This window comes from Arachis stenosperma, chromosome 9, assembly GCF_014773155.1.
Source record: "Arachis stenosperma cultivar V10309 chromosome 9, arast.V10309.gnm1.PFL2, whole genome shotgun sequence".
NCBI lineage: Eukaryota > Viridiplantae > Streptophyta > Magnoliopsida > Fabales > Fabaceae > Arachis > Arachis stenosperma.
In genome coordinates this window covers 50,380,406-50,399,308 of record NC_080385.1, presented here as the reverse complement: position 1 = coordinate 50,399,308, position 18,903 = coordinate 50,380,406, and the positions used below count along the sequence as shown (strand labels likewise).

Genomic DNA, 18,903 nt, shown 5'->3' with positions numbered 1-18,903 from the left:
CCTATGAACGCGTGCCTGACAACCACTTCTATTCTACAAGCGAAAGCTAGAGTGAATATCTCTTGGATTCCTTAACCAGAATCTTCGTGGTATAAGCTAGAATTATTGGCGGCCATTCTTGAAAATCCGGAAAGTCTAAACATTGTCTGTGGTATTCCGAGTAGGATTCAGGGATTGAATGACTGTGACGAGCTTCAAACTCGCGATTGTTGGGCGTAGTGACAGACGCAAAAGAATCAATGGATTCTATTTCGACATGATCGAGAACCGACAAATGATTAGCTGTGCTGTGACAAGAGCATTTGGACCATTTTTACTGAGAGGATAGGAAGTAGCCATTGACAACGGTGATGCCCTACATACAACTTGCCAGGAAAGGAGTATGAAGGATTGAAGGAAGGCAGTAGGAAAGCAGAGATTCAACAGAGACAAAGCAACTCCATACACTTATCTGAAATTTCCACCAATGATTTACATAAGTATCTCTATCTTTATTTTATGCTTTAATTATTATTAATTTCAAAAACCTTTATAACCATTATAATTTGCCTGACTGAGATTTACAAGATGACTATAGCTTGCTTCATACCAACAATCTCCGTGGGATCGACCCTTACTCATGTAAGGTTTATTACTTGGACGACCTAGTGCACTTGCTGGTTAGTTGTGCAAAGTTGTGAAGAATGTGAGTGAACCATAGTAGTGTGCACCAGTTTTTGGAGCCATTGCTAAGAATTGTTCAAGTTATGAAAAGAGTAAATCACAATTTTTCCTATCAAGTTTTTGGCGCCGTTGCCGGGGATTGTTTGAGTTTGGACAACTGACGGTTCATCTTGTTGCTCAGATTAGCTAAATTTCTTTTCAAAACGTTTTCAAAAATCTTTCAAAAATCTTTTTTTTTTCGTTTTTAAAAAAAATTTATTTTTTGAAAAATCCAAAAAAATTAATAAAATCATAAAAAAACCAAAAATATTTTTGTGTTTCTTGTTTGAGTTTAGTGTCAATTTTTAAGTTTGGTGTCAATTGCATGTTTTAAAAACTTTTGCATTTTTCGAAAATTCATGCATGTGTTCTTCATGATCTTCAAGTTGTTCTTGACAAGTCTTCTTGTTTGATCTTTAAATTTTCTTATTTTGTGTTTTTTGTTGTTTTTCATATGCATTTTTGCATTCATAGTGTCTAAGCATTAAAAATTTCTAAGTTTGGTGTCTTGCATGTCTTTCTTTTCTTGAAAATCTTTCAAAAATAAATCTTGATGTTCATCTTGACATTCAAAGTATTCTTGGTGTTCATCTTGACATTCATAGTGTTCTTGCATACATCATGTGTTTTGATTCATAATTTTGATGTTGTGAGTCATTTTTGTGTTTTTCTCTCTCCTCATTAAAAATTTAAAAATAAAAAATATCTTTCACTTATTTCTCTCATAAAATTTGAAATTTTGGGTTGACTTAGTCAAAAATTTTTAAAATAAGTTGTTTCTTGTTAGTCAAGTCAAGATTTCAATTTAAAAAAAAATCCTATCTTTTCAAAACTTTTTCAAAAATCAAATCTTTTTCATTTTTTATGATTTTCAAAATTTTGAAAATATTTTTATTTTTTTATTTTTAAAATCTTTTTCTTATCTTTATTTCAAATTTTTGAAAACTTTGCTAACAATTAATGTGAATGATTTAAAAATTTGAAGTTTGTTACTTTCTTGTTAAGAAAGGTTCAATCTTTAAATTCTAGAATCATATCTTTTAATTTCTTGTTAGTCAAGTAATTAATTTTAATTTTAAAAATAAAATCTTTTTCAAAATATTTTTTCAATCATATCTTTTTTTCAAATCATATCTTTTTCAAAAATTTGATTTCAAAATATTTTCTAACTTCTTATCTTTTCAAAATCGATTTTCAAATCTTTTTCAACTAACTAATTGACTTTTTGTTTGTTTCTTATCTTTTTCAAAACCACCTAACTACTTTCCTCTCTCTAATTTTTGAAAATTACCTCCCTCTTTTTCAAAATTCTTTTTTTAACTAATTGTTTCAAATTTTAAATTCAATTTTATTTCTTCTCTCAATTTTCGAAAATCACTAACTGTTTTTCAAAAACAATTTTCGAATTTTTTCCTCTCTCATCTTCTTCTATTTATTCATTTAATTACTAACACTCTTTTCTTCATCTTAAAATTTGAACCCTCTCTTCCTTTCTGAGTTTGAATTTTCCTCTTTTCCTTCTTCTACTCTTTTCTTCTTCTACTAACATAAAAGAATCTCTCTATTGTGGCAAAGAGGATCCCTATTATTATTTTCTGTTCCCTTCTTTTTCATATGAGCAGGAGCAAGGACAAGAATATTCTTGTTAAAGCAGATCCTGAACCTGAAAGGACTCTGAAGAGGAAACTGAGAGAAGCTAAATTACAACAATCCAGAGACAATCTTACAGAAATTTTTGAAAAGGAAGAGGAGATGGCAGCTGAAAATAATAATGCAAGGAGGATGCTTGGTGATTATACTATACCTACTTCCAAGTTTGATGGAAGAAGCATCTCAATCCCTGCCATTGGAGCAAACAATTTTGAGCTGAAGCCTCAACTAGTTGCTCTAATGCAACAGAACTGCAAGTTTCATAGACTTCCATCAGAAGATCCCTATTAGTTTTTAACTGAGTTCTTGCAGATCTGTGAGAATGTTAAGACTAATGGAGTAGATCCTGAAGTCTACAGGCTCATGCTTTTCCCTTTTGCTGTAAGAGACAGAGCTAGAACATGGTTGGACTCACAACCTAAAGATAGCCTGGACTCTTGGGATAAGCTGGTCACGGCCTTCTTGGCTAAGTTCTTTCCTCCTCAAAAGCTGAGCAAGCTTAGAGTGGATGTTCAGAACTTCAAACAAAAAGATGGTGAATCCCTCTATGAAGCTTGGGAAAGATATAAGCAGATGACCAAAAGGTGTCCTTCTGACATGCTTTCAGAGTGGACCATTATGGATATATTCTATTATAGTCTATCTGAGTTCTCTAAGATGTCACTGAACTATTCTGCAGGTGGATCCATTCACCTAAAGAAAACGCCTGCAGAAGCTCAAGAACTCATTGATATGATTGCAAATAACCAATTCATGTATACTTCTGAGAGAAATTCTATGAGTAATGGGACGTGGTGGACGAAATTGTGACCCTCTTTGTATTTGCATGAGATTTATTTAATGGCTATTGGCTATGTGTGGACACAACTCCGTTCAACTTAACCAGCAAGTGTACTGGGTCATCCAAGTAATACCTTACGTGAGTAAGGGTCGATCCCACAGAGATTGTTGGTATGAAGCAAGCTATGGTCACCTTGTAAATCTCAGTTAGGCAGATTAAATTGATTCATGATAGGTTCGAAAATTAATAATAAATAGAAAATAAAATAGGATAGAAATACTTATGTAAATTAATGGTGGGAATTTCAGATAGGCGTGTGGAGATGCTAGAATCCTCTCGAATCTCTACTTTTTTATTACATTCATCCAATCCTTCTTACTCCTTTCCATGGCAAGCTGTATGTAGGGCATCACCGTCTTCAATGGCTACTTTTTATCCTCTCGGGAAAATGGTCCTATGCGCTGTCACTGCATGGCTAATCGTCTGGAGGCATCACCCTTGTTGATGGCTACATCCCATCCTCTCAGTGAAAATGGTCCAAATGCTCTGTCACGGCACGGCTAATCATCTGTCGGTTCTCAATCAGGCTGGAATAGAATCCCTTGATTCTTTTGCGTCTGTCACTAACGCCCAGCCTTCAGGAGTTTGAAGCTCGTCACAGTCATTCAATACCGGAATCCTACTCGGAATACCACAGACAAGGTTAGACTTTCCGGATTCCCATGAATGCCGCCATCTATCTAGCTTATACCACGAAGATTCTGTTGGGGAATCTAAGAGATATGCGCCCGGCCTAAAGTAGAACGGAAGTGGTTGTCAGTCACGCGCGTTCATAGGTGAGAATGATGATGAGTGTCACGGATCATCACATTCATCAAGTTGAAGTGCAACGTATATCTTGGAATAAGAATAAAAGAGAATTGAATATAAAGTAATGGTAATTGTATTGAAACTTGAGGTACAGCAGAGCTCCACACCCTTAATCTATGGTGTGCAGAAACTCTACCGTTGAAAATACATAAGTGAAAGGTTCAGGCATGGCCGAATGGCCAGCCCCCTTGGTCTAAGGACTATGCAACCCTATATGTTCCTTAGATCTAAAGTGATCAAAAGATAGATATCTAATACAATAGTTAAAAGTCCTATATATACTAGACTAGCTACTAGGGTTTACATGAGTAAGTAATTAATGCATAAATCCACTTCCGGGGCCCACTTGGTGTATGCTTGGGCTGAGCTTGATCTATCCACGAGATGAGGCTTTTCTTGGAGTTGAACACCGAGTTATAGCGTGTTTCTGGTGTTCAACTCCGGGTTATGACGTGTTTCTGGCGTTTAACTCCAGACAGCAGCATGTACTTGGCGTTGAGCGCCACTTTACGTCGTCAATTTCCGAATAAAGTATGGACTATTATATATTGCTGGAAATCTCTGGATGTCTACTTTCCAACGCCGTTAAGAGCGCGCAATTTGGAGTTCTGTAGCTCCAGAAAATCTATTTCGAGTGCAGGGAGGTCAGAATCCAACAGCATCAGCAGTCCTTTTGTCAGCCTTTTTCAGAGTTTTGCTCAAGTCCCTCAATTTCAGCCAGAAATTACCTGAAATTACAGAAAAACACACAAACTCATAGTAAAGTCCAGAAATGTGAATTTAACATAAAAACTAATGAAAACATCCCTAAAAGTAGCTTGAACTTACTAAAAACTACCTAAAAACAATGCCAAAAAGCGTATAAATTATGCGCTCATCACAACACCAAACTTAAATTGTTGCTTGTCCCCAAGCAACTGAAAATCAAATAGTATAAAAAGAAGAGAATATATTATAAATTCCAGAATATCAATGAATATTAATTATAATTAGATGAGCGGGACTTGTAGCTTTTTGCTTCTGAACAGTTTTGGCATCTCACTCTTTCCTTTGAAGTTTAGAATGATTGGCTTCTCTAGGAACTTAGATTTTCGGATAGTGTTATTGGCTTTCCTAGTTAAGCATGTTGATTCTTGAACACAGCTACTTATGAGTCTTGGCCGTGGCCCTAAGCATTTTGTTTTCCAGTATTACCACCGGATACATAAATGCCACAGACACATGATTGGGTGAACCTTTTCAGATTGTGACTCAGCTTTGCTAGAGTCCCCAGTTAGAGGTGTCCAGAGCTCTTAAGCACACTCCTTTGCTTTGGATCCTTTTTACCCTTGCCTTTTGGTTTTAAGGGCTATTGGCTTTTTCTGCTTGCTCTTTCTTTTTCTTTCTAAATTTTTTTTTCACAAGCTTTTGCTTTTTCACTGCTTTTTCTTGCTTCAAGAATCAATTTCATGATTTTTCAGATCATCAATAACATTTCTCTTTATTCATTATTCTTTCAAGAGCCAACAGTTTTAACATTCATAAACAACAAGATAAAATAATGCACTATTCAAGCATTCATTCAGAAAACAAAAAGTATTGTCACCACATCAATATAATTAAACTAAATTCAAGGATAAATTCGAAATTCATGTACTTCTTGTTCTTTTGGATTAAAGCATATTTCATTTAAGAGAGGTGAAGGATTAATGGATTTTATTCATAGCTTTAAGACATAGTTACTACATACTAATGATCATGAAGTAGATACACAAAATATAGATAAACATAACATAGAAATCAAAAAATAGAAAGAAATAAGAACAAGGAATGAATCCACCTTAGTGGCGTCTTCTTCTTGAAGGCCCAACAATGTCTTTAAGCTCTTCTATGTCCTTTCCTTGCCTTTGTTGCTCCTCCCTCATTGCTCTTTGATCTTCTCTTATTTCATGGAGAATGATGGAGTGCTCGTGATGTTCCACCCTTAATTGTTCCACATTGTGGCTCAAATCTTCTAAGGAAGTGTTGAGTTGTTCCCAATAGTTATTGGGAGGAAAGTGCATCCCTTGAGGCATCTCAGGGATTTCTTGATGATGAGCTTCCTCATGCATCTCTTGAGAACCGTGGAGGGTCTCTCTTGCTTGCTCCATCCTCTTCTTGGTGATGGGCTTATCCTCTTCAATGGAGATGTCTCCTTCTATGATAACTCCAGCTGAGTAACATAGATGGCAAATAAGGTGAGGAAAAGCTAGCCTTGCCATAGTGGATGGCTTTTCGGCTATTTTGTAGAATTCATTGGAGATGACTTCATGAACTTCTACTTCCTCTCCAATCATGATGCTATGAATCATGATGGCCCGATCCACAGTAACTTCGGATCGGTTGCTAGTGGGAATGATGGAGTGTTGAATGAACTCCAACCATCCTCTAGCCACAGGCTTGAGGTCCAGTCTTCTTAGTTGAACTGGCTTGCCTTTGGAGTCTCTTTTCTATTGAGCTCCTTCCACACATATGTCCATAAGGACTTGGTCCAACCTTTGATTAAAGTTGACCCTTCTAGTGTAGGGGCGTACATCTTCTTGCATCATGGGCAAGTGGAACGCCAATCTCACATTCTCCAGACTAAAATCTAAGTATTTCCCCCGAACCATTGTGAGATAATTCTTTGGATTCGGGTTCATACTTTGATCATGGTTCCTAGTGATCCATGCATTGGCATAGAACTCTTGAACCATTAGGATTCCGACTTGTTGCATGGGGTTGGTTAGGACATCCCAACCTCTTCTTCGGATCTCATGTCGGATCTCCGAATACTCATTTTTCTTGAGCTTGAAAGGGACCTCAGGGATCACCTTCTTCTTTGCCACAACATCATAGAAGTGGTCTCGATGGCTTTTGGAGATGAATCTTTCCATCTCCCATGACTCGGAGGTGGAAGCTTTTGTCTTCCCTTTTCCTTTTCTAGAGGATTTTCCGGCCTTAGGTGCCATTGATGGTAATGGAAAACAAAAGCTTATGCTTTTACCACACCAAACTTAAAATATTGCTCGCCCTCGAGCAAGAGAAAGAAAGAAGAGAAGAAAAGAAAAAGAAAATATTGAGGAGAAGGGAGAGATGGTGTTTCGGCCAAGGTATAGAAGGGGGTTGTGTTGTGTGAAAATGAAGTGGAATGGAGGGTTTATATAGGGAAAGGGGAGAGGGTAGGTTCGGCCATTTTAGGGTGGGTTTGGGTGGGAAAGATTTTTGAATTTTGGAGGTAAGTGGGGTTTATGGGGAAAAGTGGATGGATGTGAGTGATGAATAGGTGATGGGGAAGAGAGATTGAGGTGATTGGTGAAGGGTTTTGGGAAGTGTGATATGGGGGAGAGTGTAAATAGGATTAGGAGGTAAGGTGGGAATATGTTAGGTGGGGATCCTGTAGGGTCCACAGATCCTGAGGTGATCCTGTGGGGTCCACAGATCTTGAGGTGTCAAGGAATTCCATCCTTGCACCAAATAGGCATGTAAAATGCCTTTACATACCATTTTGGCGTTTAAACACCGAGGTGATGCACGTTCTGGGCGTTCAACGCCCATGTAAAGCATGTTCTGGGCGTTCAATGCCCATATGTAGCATGTTTCTGGCGTTGAACGCCAGTTCCATGCTTGTTACTAGCGTTCAGCGCCAGCTTTTCTTAAGGCACATTCCTGGCGTTCAAACGCCAGAATGTTGCTTGTTTCTAGCGTTCAGCGCCAGATTCATGCTCTGTTCTGGCGTTGAACGCCAGCCAGATGCTCCTTACTGGCGTTGAACGCCAGTCTGTCCTTCTTCCAGGGTGTGATTTTTCTTCTGCTGTTTTTGATTTTGTTTTTAATTTTTATATTTTTTTCGTGACTCCACATGATCATGTACCTAATAAAACACAAATAACAATAAATAGAATAAAATAAAAATTAGATAAATAAAATTGGGTTGCCTCCCAACAAGCGCTTCTTTAATGTCAATAGCTTGACAGGGCTCTCATGGAGCCACAAGGTGATCAGGTCAATGTTGTATAGTCCCACACCAAACTTAGAGTTTGGATATGGGGTCTTAACACCAAACTTAGAGTTTGGTTGTGGTCTCCCAACACCAAACTTAGAGTTTGACTGTGGGGGCTCTTCTTGACTCTGAACTGAGAGAAGCTCTTCATGCTTACTCTCTTTTATCACAGAGGGATGGCCATGTGCCTTAAACACAAGGTAGTCTCCATTCAATTGAAGGACTAATTCACTGTTGACATCTATCACAGCTCCTGCTGTGGCTAGGAAGGTCTTCCAAGGATGATGCATTCATCCTCTTCCTTCCTAGTGTCTAAGATTATGAAATCAGCAGGGATGTAAGGCCTTCAACCTTTACTAACACGTCCTCTACTATTCCATAAGCTTGTCTCAATGACTTGTCTGCTAATTGTAATGAGAACAAGGCAGGTTGTACCTCAATGATCCCCAGCTTCTCCATTACAGAGAGTGGCATAAGATTTATCCTTGACCCTAGATCACATAGAGCTTTTTTAAAGGTCATGGTGCCTATGGTACAAGGTATTAAGAACTTGCCAGGATCTTGTCTCTTTTGAGGTAAAATTTGCTGAATCCAGGTATCTAGTTCATTAATGAGCAAGGGAGGTTCACTTTCCCAAGTCTCATTACCAAACAACTTGGCATTTAGCTTCATGATAGCTCCTAAATATTGAGCAACTTGCTCTCCAGTCACATCTTCATCCTCTTCAGAGGATGAGTAGTCTTCAAAGCTCATGAATGGCAGAAGGAGATTCAATGGAATCTCTATGGTCTCTATATGAGCCTCAGATTCCTTTGGATCCTTAATAGGAAACTCCTTCTTGCTTGAGGGATGTCCCAGGAGGTCTTCCTCACTAGGATTTTCGTCCTCCTCCTCCCTTGTGCATTCGGCCATATTGATTACATCAATGGCCTTGCACTCTCCTTTTGGATTCTCTTCTGTATTGCTTGGGAGAATACTGGGAGGAGTTTCAATGACTTTCTTACTCAGCTGGCCCACTTGTGCCTCCAGATTTCTGATGGAGGATCTTGTTTCACTCATGAAACTGAAAGTGGCTTTTGACAGATCAGAGACTAGATTGGCGAAATTGGAAGTGCTTTGTTCAAAATTATCTGTCTGTTACTGAGAAGATGATGGAAAAGGCTTGTTATTACTGAGCCTATTTCTTCCACCATTATTAAAGCCTTGTTGAGGCTTTTGTTGATCCTTCCATGAGAAATTTGGGTGATTTCTCCATGATGAGTTATAGGTGTTTCCATAAGGTTCACCCATGTAATTTACCTCTTCTATTGCAGGGTTCTCAGGATCATAAGCTTCTTCAGAAGCTGCCTCTTTAGTACTGTTGGATGCATTTTGCCATCCATTCAGACTTTGAGAGATCATGTTGACTTGCTGAGTTAACACTTTGTTCTGAGCCAATATGGCATTCAGAGCATCAATTTCAAGAACTCCCTTCCTCTGAGGTGTCCCATTATTCACAGAATTCCTCTCAGAAGTGTACATGAATTAGTTATTTGCGACCATATCAATGAGTTCTTGAGCTTCTGTAGGTGTTTTCTTTAGGTAAATTGATCCACCTGCAGAATGGTCCAATGACATTTTCGAAAATTCGGATAGGCCATAATAGAATATATCTAATATGGTCCATTCTGAAAACATGTCAGATGGACATCTTTTGGTCAGCTGCTTGTATCTTTCCCAAGCTTCATAGAGGGATTCACCATCTTTTTGTTTGAAGGTCTGAACATCCACTCTGAGCTTGCTCAGTTTTTGAGGAGGAAAGAATTTATCCAAGAAGGCTGTGACCAGCTTATCCCAAGAGTCCAGGCTATCCTTAGGTTGTGAATCCAACCATATTCTAGCTCTGTCTCTTACAGCAAAAGGGAAAAGCATGAGTCTGTAGACTTCAGGATCAACTCCATTTGTCTTAACAGTCTCACAAATCTGCAAGAACTCAGTTAAAAACTGGTAAGGATCTTCAGATGGAAGTCCATAAAACTTGCAGTTCTGTTGCATTAAAGCAACTAGTTGAGGCTTAAGCTCAAAATTATTGGCTCCAATGGCAGGAATGGAGATGCTTCTTCCATCAAATTTGGATGTTGGCTTTGTGAAGTCACCAAGCATTCTCCTTGCATTATTATTATTTTCGGCTGCCATCTCCTTCTCTTGCTCTAATATTTCTGAAAGGTTACCTTTAGATTGTTGTAACTTAGCTTCTCTTAATTTTCTCTTCAGAGTCCTTTCAGGTTCTGGATCAATTTCAACAAGAGTGCCTTTTTCCTTGTTCCTGCTCATATGAAAGAGAAGAAAACAAGAAAAGAAGAGGAATCCTCTATGTCACAGTATAGAGATTCCTTTATGTTAGTAGGAGAAGAAAGGGGAGAAGAATGTAGAAGAGTGGGTTCGGATTTTTAGATGAAGAAAGGTGAAGAGAAGTGTTAGTAAATAATTAATTAAATAGAATAAGAAAAGGGAGGGAGAATTTCAAAAATAATTTTGAAAAAGGGGTTATTATTTTCGAAAATTAAAGATAAGATATAATTAAAATTTAAAATTTAAGACAATTAAAAAGAATTTTTGAAAAAGAGAGAGGTATTTTCGAAAATTGAAGAGGGAAAAGTAGTTAGGTAGTTTTGAAAAAGATAAGAAACAAACACAAAGTCAAAGAGTTAGTTGAAAAAGATATTAAAATCAAATGTGAAAAGATAAGAAGATAAGAAGTTAGATAAGATATTTTGAAATCAAATTTTGAAAAAGATAAAATTTTTGAAAAAAGATAAGATAAAAGATAAAAAGATATGTTTGAAAAAGATTTAATTTTTAAAATTACTTAACTAACAAGAAACTAAAAGATATGATTTTAGAACTTAAAGATTGAACCTTTCTTAACAAGAAAGTAACAAACTTCAAATTTTGAATCAATCACAAATGTTAGTGTAATTTCGAAAATATGATATAAAGATAAGAAAAGATTTTGAACATAATTTGAAAAAGATTTTTGAAATTTTCGAAAAAGAGGAAAAATTGGAAAAGATATGATTTTTGAAAAAGATTTTGAAAAGATAAGATTTTTAAATTTTTGAAAATTTGACTTGACTTGTAAGAAACAACTAATTTTAAAAATTTTTGACAAAGTCAACCCAAAATTTCGAAAATTTGGAGAGAAAAAAGGAAAAGATATATTTTTTATTTTTGAATTTTTAATTATGAGAGAGAAAAACACAATTATGATCCAAAACATGAAAATTTTGGATCAAAACACTTAATGCATGCAAGAACACTATGAATGTCAAGATGAACACCAAGAACACTTTGAAGATCATGATGAACATCAAGAACATAATTTTGAAAAATTTTTTATGCAAAGAAAACATGCAAGACACCAAACTTAGAAATCTTTAATGCATGGACTCTAACAAACGAAAAATGCATATGAAAAACAAACAACACAAACAAGAAAACATCAAGATCAAACAAGAAGACTTGTCAAGAACATCTTGAAGATCATGAAGAACACTATGAATGCATGGAATTTTCGAAAAATGCAAGAAAAAATTTTAAAAGCATGCAATTGACACCAAACTTAAAACATGATACAAGACTCAAACAAGAAACACAAAATAATTTTGGTTTTTATGATTTTATTAATTTTTTTGGATTTTTATTAATTTTTCGAAAACCAAGTAAAAAAACGAAAAAGAAAAGAAAATTACCTGATCTGAGCAACAAGATGAACCGTCAGTTGTCCATACTCGAACAATCCCCGGCAACGGCGCCAAAAACTTGGTGGACGAAATTGTGACCCTCTTTGTATTTGCATGAGATTTATTTAATGGCTATTGGCTATGTGTGGACACAACTCCGTTCAACTTAACCAGCAAGTGTACTGGGTCATCCAAGTAATACCTTACGTGAGTAAGGGTCGATCCCACAGAGATTGTTGGTATGAAGCAAGCTATGGTCACCTTATAAATCTCAGTTAGGCAGATTAAATTGATTCATGATAGGTTCAAAAATTAATAATAAACAGAAAATAAAATAGGATAGAAATACTTATGTAAATTAATGGTGGGAATTTCAGATAGGCGTGTGGAGATGCTAGAATCCTCTCGAATCTCTACTTTCTTATTGCATTCATCCAATCCTTCTTACTCCTTTCCATGGCAAGCTGTATGTAGGGCATCACCGTCTTCAATGGCTACTTTTTATCCTCTCAGGAAAATGGTCCTATGCGCTGTCACTGCATGGCTAATCGTCTGGAGGCATCACCCTTGTTGATGGCTACATCCCATCCTCTCAGTGAAAATTGTCCAAATGCTCTGTCACGGCACGGATAATCATCTGTCGGTTCTCAATCAGGCTGGAATAGAATCCCTTGATTCTTTTGCGTCTGTCACTAACGCCCAGCCTTCAGGAGTTTGAAGCTCGTCACAGTCATTCAATACCGGAATCCTACTCGGAATACCACAGACAAGGTTAGACTTTCCGGATTCCCATGAATGCCGCCATCTATCTAGCTTATACCACGAAGATTCTGTTGGGGAATCTAAGAGATATGCGCCCGGCCTAAAGTAGAATGGAAGTGGTTGTCAGTCACGCGCGTTCATAGGTGAAAATGATGATGAGTGTCACGGATCATCACATTCATCAAGTTGAAGTGCAACGTATATCTTGGAATAAGAATAAAAGAGAATTGAATATAAAGTAATGGTAATTGTATTGAAACTTGAGGTACAGCAGAGCTCCACACCCTTAATCTATGGTGTGCAAAAACTCCACCGTTGAAAATACATAAGTGAAAGGTTCAGGCATGGCCGAATGGCCAGCCCCCTTGGTCTAAGGACTATGAGCCCTCAGATGTTTCTTAGATCTAAAGTGATCAAAAGATAGATATCTAATACAATAGTTAAAAGTCCTATATATACTAGACTAGCTACTAGGGTTTACATGAGTAAGTAATTGATGCATAAATCCACTTCCGGGGCCCACTTGGTCTATGCTTGGGCTGAGCTTGATCTATCCATGAGCTGAGGCTTTTTTTGGAGTTGAACGCCAAGTTATAGCGTGTTTCTGGCGTTCAACTCCGGGTTATGACGTGTTTCTGGCATTTAACTCCAGATAGCAGCATGTACTTGGCGTTGAGCGCCACTTTACGTCGTCAATTTCCGAATAAAGTATTGACTATTATATATTGCTGGAAAGCTCTGGATGTCTAATTTCCAACGCCGTTGAGAACGCGCCATTTGGAGTTCTGTAGCTCCAGAAAATCCATTTCGAGTGCAGGGAGGTCAGAATCCAACAGCATCAGCAGTCCTTTTGTCAGCCTTTTTCAGAGTTTTCCTCAAGTCCCTCAATTTCAGCCAGAAATTACCTGAAATCACAGAAAAATACACAAACTCATAGTAAAGTCCAGAAATATGAATTTAACATAAAAACTAATGAAAACATCCCTAAAAGTAGCTTGAACTTACTAAAAACTACCTAAAAACAATGCCAAAAAGCGTATAATTTATCCGCTCATCAGGACGCCTCAGAGGAAGGGAGTTCTTGAGATTGATGCTCTGAATGCCATATTGACTTAGAATAAAATGTTGACTCAGCAGGTCAACATGATTTCTCAAAGACTGAATGGATGGCAAAATGCATCCAACAGCACTAAAGAGGCATCTTCTGAAGAAGAAGCTTATGATCCTGAGAACCCTGCAATGGCAGAGGTGAATTACATGGGTGAACCCTATGAGAACACCTATAATTCTTCATGGAGAAATCATCCAAACTTCTCATGGAAGGATCAACAAAAGCCCTAACAAGGCTTTAATAATGGTGGAAGAAACATGCTTAGCAATAACAAGCCTTTTCCATCATCTTCTCAGCAACAGACAGAGCATTCTAAGCAGAGCTCCTCTAGCTTAGCAAACATAGTCTCTGATCTATCTAAGGCCACTTTAAGTTTCATGAGTGAAATAAGGTCTTCCATTAGAAATTTGGAGGCACAAGTGGGGCAGCTGAGTAAGAAAATCACTGAAACCCCTCCTAGTACTCTCCCAAGCAATACTGAAGAGAATCCAAAAAGAGAGTGCAAGGCCATTGACATAATCAAAATGGCCGAACCTAGAGAGGAAGGGGAGGATGTGAATCCCAATGAGGAAGACCTCATGGGATGTCTTCCAGACAAGAAGGAGTTTCCTATTGAGGACCTAAAGGAATTTGAGGCTCATATAGAGACCATAGAGATTCCTTTAAACCTCTTTCTACCATTCATGAGCTCTGAAAACTATTCTTCCTCTGAAGAGGATAAAGATGTAACTAGAGAGCAAGTTGCTCAATATCTAGGAGCTATCATGAAGCTGAATGCCATGTTGTTTGGTAATGAGACTTGGGAAGATACACCTCCCTTGCTCATTAGTGAACTAGATACATGGGTTCAGCAAATTTTACCTCAAAAGAAACAAGATCCTGGTAAATTCTTAATACCCTGTACCATAGGCACCATGACCTTTGAGAAGGCTCTGTGTGACCTGGGGTCAGGTATAAATCTTATGCCACTCTCTGTAATGGAGAAGCTGGGGATCTTTGAGGTACAGGATGCCACATTCTCATTAGAGATGGCAGACAAGTCAATAAGACAAGCTTATGGAGTGGTAGACGATGTGTTAGTGAAGGTTAAAGGCCTTTACATCCCTGCTGATTTCATAATCTTAGACACTAGGAAGGATAAGGATGAATCCATCATCCTTGGAAGACCCTTTCTAGCCACAGCAGGAGCTGTGATTGATGTTGACAGAGGAGAGCTAGTCCTTCAATTGAATAAGGACTACCTGGTGTTTAAAGCTCAAGGATCTTCCTCTGCAACCATGGAGAGGAAGCATGAAAAGCTTCTCTCAATATAGAGTTAAACAAAGCCCCCACAATCAAACTCTAAGTTTGGTGTTGGGAGGCCACAACCAAACTCTAAGTTTGGTGTTCAACCCCCACATTCAAACTCTAAGTTTGGTGTTGGGAGGTCCCACCAATGCTCTAATGATCTGTGAAGCTCCATGAGAGCTCACTGTCAAGCTATTGACATTAAAGAAGTGCTTATTGGGAGGCAACCCAATTTTTAATTATTTATATTTTCTATTGTTCTTTTATATTTTATTAGGTTCATGATCATGTGGAGTCACAAAACAATGGCTAAAATTAAAAACAGAATAAAAAACAGCAGAAGAAATAGCATACCTTGGAGGAAGATCTTACTGGCGTTTAAATTCCAGTAAGGAGCATCTGGCTGGCGTTCAACGCCAGAACAGAGCATGAATCTGGCGTTGAACGCCAGAAACAAGCAGCAATCTGGCATTCAAATGCCAGGATTGCACCCTGGGGAAAGCTGGCGTTAAATGCCAGAAACAAGCATCAAAGTGGCGTTTAACGCCAGAAACAAGCATAGAGCTGGCGTTTAACGCCAGAACAAGCATCAATCTAGTGTTAAACGCCAGGATTGCATGCAGAGGGCGTTTTACACGCCTAATTGGTGCAGGGATGATTCATCCTTGACACCTCAGGATCTGTGGATCCCACAGGATCACCTCAGGATCTGTGGACCCCACAGGATCCCCACCTACCTCAACTTACCTTCTCTCCTCTTCACACAATCCAATAACATTCTTCCAAAAAAAAACCCTTCACCAATCACCTCAATCTCTCTTCCCCATAAACCCCTCCTACCTTCAAATTCAAAATCACTTTCCCACCCAAACCCACCCTAAATGGCCGAACCAAACCCCTCTCCCTCCACTATATAAACCCCTCTATCCTTCTTCATTCTCACACTACACAACCCTCTCTTCTCTCCCTTGGCCGAATACACATCTCTCTCCCTCTCCTCCATATCTTCTTCCTCTTCTTCTATTCTTTCTTCTTTTGCTCGAGGACGAGCAACATTCTAAGTTTGGTATGGTAAAAGCATTGCTTTTTTGTTTTTTCATAACCACTAGAAAGAGGAAAAGGAAGGCAAAAGCTTCCACCTCTGAGTCATGGGAGATGGATGGATTCATCTCAAAGGTCCATCAAGACCACTTCTATGAAGTTGTGGCAAAAAAGAATGTGATTCCTGAGGTCCCTTTCATGCTCAAGAAAAATGAGTATCCGAAGATCCGATATGAGATTCAAAGAAGAGGTTGGGAAATTCTAACCAACCCCATTCAACAAGTCAGAATCTTAATGGTTCAAGAGTTCTATGCTAATGCATGGATCACTAGGAACCATGATCAAAGTATGAACCCGAATCCAAAGAATTATCTTACAATGGTTCAGGGGAAATGCTTAGATTTCAGTGCGGAAAATGTAAGGTTGGCGTTTAGCTTGCCTATGATGTAAGAAGATGCACGCCCCTACACTAGAAGGGTCAACTTTGATCAAAGGTTGGACCAAGTCCTTATGGACATATGTGTTGAAGGAGCTCAATGGAAAAGAGACTCTAAAGGCAAGCCGGTTCAATTGAGAAGACTGGACCTTAAGCCTGTGGCTAGAGGATGGTTGGAGTTCATCCAACGCTCCATCATCCCCACTAGCAACCGATCCGAAGTTACTGTGGATCGGGTCATCATGATCCATAGCATCATGATTGGAGAGGAAGTAGAAGTTCATGAAGTCATCTCTCTAGAACTCTACAAAGTAGCCAAAAAGCCCTCCACCTTGGCAAGGCTAGCTTTTCCTCATCTCATTTACCATCTATGCTACTCAGCTGGAGTTATCATAGAAGGAGACATCCTCATTGAAGAGGACAAGCCCATCACTAAGAAGAGGATGGAGCAAACAAGAGAGCCCATTCATGGATCTCAAGAGACGCATGAGGAAGCTCATCATCAAGAAATCCCTGAGATACCTCAAGAGATGCATTTTCCTCCAAACAACTATTGGGAACAACTCAACACTTCCCTAGAAGGATTGAGTCATGACATGAACCAATTAAGGGTGGAACACCAAGAGCACTCCATCATTCTCCACGAGATTAGAAAAGATCAAAGAGCAATGAGGGAGGAGCAACAAAGGCAAGGAAGAGACATAGAAGAGCTCAAGGACATCATTGGTTCTTCAAGAAGAAGACGCCACCATCACTAAGGTGGAATCATTCCTTGTTCTTATTTATCTATTTTTTGGTTTTTATGCTATACGTTTGTCTATGTTTGTGTCTTTACTTCATGATCATTAGTATCTAGTGTCTATGGCTTAAGGCTATGAATAATTCCATGAATCCTTCACCTTTCTTAAATGAAAAATGTTTCTAATACAAAAGAACAAGAAGTACATGAGTTTTGAATTTATCCTTGAAATTAGTTTAATTATATTGATGTGGTGACAATACTTTTTGTTTTCTAAATGAATGTTTGAACAGTGCATATTTTTTATCTTGCTGTTTATGAATGTTAAAATTGTTGGCTCTTGAAAGAATGATGAAAAAGAGAAATATTAGTGATGATCTGAAAAATCATAAAATTGATTCTTGAAGCAAGAAAAAGCAGTGAAAAAGCAAAAGCTTGCGAAAAAAAAGTGGCAAAAAAAATAGAAAGAAAAAGAAAAAGTAAGCAGAAAAAGCCAATAGCCCTTAAAACCAAAAGGCAAGGGTAAAAAGGATCCAAGGCTTTGAGCATCAAAGGATATGAGGGCCCAAGGAAATAAAATCCAGGCCTAAGCAGCTAAATCAAGCTGTCCCTAACCATGTGCTTGTGGCATGAAGGTCCAAGTGAAAAGCTTGAGACTGAGTGGTTAAAGTCGTGATTCAAAGCAAAAAGAGTGTGCTTAAGAGCTCTGGACACCTCTAACTAGGGACTTTAGCAAAGCTGAGTCACAATCTGAAAAGGTTCACCCAGTCATGTGTCTGTGGCATTTATGTATCCGGTGATAATACTGGAAAACAAAGTGCTTAGGGCCACGGCCAAGACTCATAAAAGTAGCTGTGTTCAAAAATCAACATACTTAACTAGGAGAATTAATAACACTATCTGAACTCTGAGTTCCTTTAGATGCCAATCATTCTAAACTTCAAGGGATAAAGTGAGATGCCAAAACTGTTCAGAAGCAAAAAGCTACAAGTCCCACTCATCTAGTTAGAACTAATATTCATTGATATTTTGGGATTTATAGTATATTCTCTTCTTTTTATCCTATTTGATTTTCAGTTGCTTGGGGACAAGCAACAATTTAAGTTTGGTGTTGTGATGAGCAGATAATTTATACGCTTTTTGGCATTGTTTTTAGGTAGTTTTTAGTAGGATCTAGCTACTTTTAGGGATGTTTTTACTAGTTTTTATACAAAATTCACATTTCTGGACTTTAATACGAGTTTGTGTGTTTTTCTGTGATTTCAGATATTTTCTGGCTGAAATTGAGGGACCTGAGCAAAAATCTGATTCAGGCTGAAAAAGGACTGCTGATGTTGTTGGATTCTGACCTCCTTGAACTCGAGATGTATTTTCTGAGCTACAGAACTCCAAATGGTGCGCTCTCAACGACGTTGGAAAGTAGACATCCATTTCCAGCAATATATAATAGTCCATACTTTATTCAGGTTTTGACGACGCAAACTGGCGTTCAACACCAGTTCCATGCTGCATTCTGGAGTAAAACGCCAGAAACACGTCACAAACCAGAGTTAAACGCCAAAAACACGTTACAACTTGGCATTTAACTCCAGGGGAAGCCTCTGCATGTGTAAAGCTCAAGCTCAGCCCAAGCACACATCAAAGTGGGCCCTGGAAGTGGATTTCTATATTTAGACTTATTTCTGTAAACCCTAGTAACTAGTTTAGTATATGATGAGCGGATAATTTATACACTTTTTGGCATTGTTTTTAGTATGTTTTTAGTATATTTTAGTTAGTTTTTATTATATTTTTATTAGTTT

At 38.1% G+C, this 18,903-nt stretch overlaps 2 non-coding genes across 2 annotated transcripts; one reads left to right on the top strand and one right to left on the bottom strand.

Annotated features, from left to right (window-relative positions):
• Nucleotides 1–2,847: 2,847 nt before the first annotated feature.
• On the bottom strand, nucleotides 2,848–2,955 carry LOC130952204 (small nucleolar RNA R71). Its single transcript, XR_009074384.1, has one exon. It is a non-coding gene; the product is annotated as a small nucleolar RNA R71 (small nucleolar RNA).
• A 6,723-nt stretch (nucleotides 2,956–9,678) lies between these two features.
• LOC130953576 (small nucleolar RNA R71) lies at nucleotides 9,679–9,782 on the top strand. The gene has a single exon (XR_009075745.1). It is a non-coding gene; the product is annotated as a small nucleolar RNA R71 (small nucleolar RNA).
• Nucleotides 9,783–18,903: the final 9,121 nt, after the last annotated feature.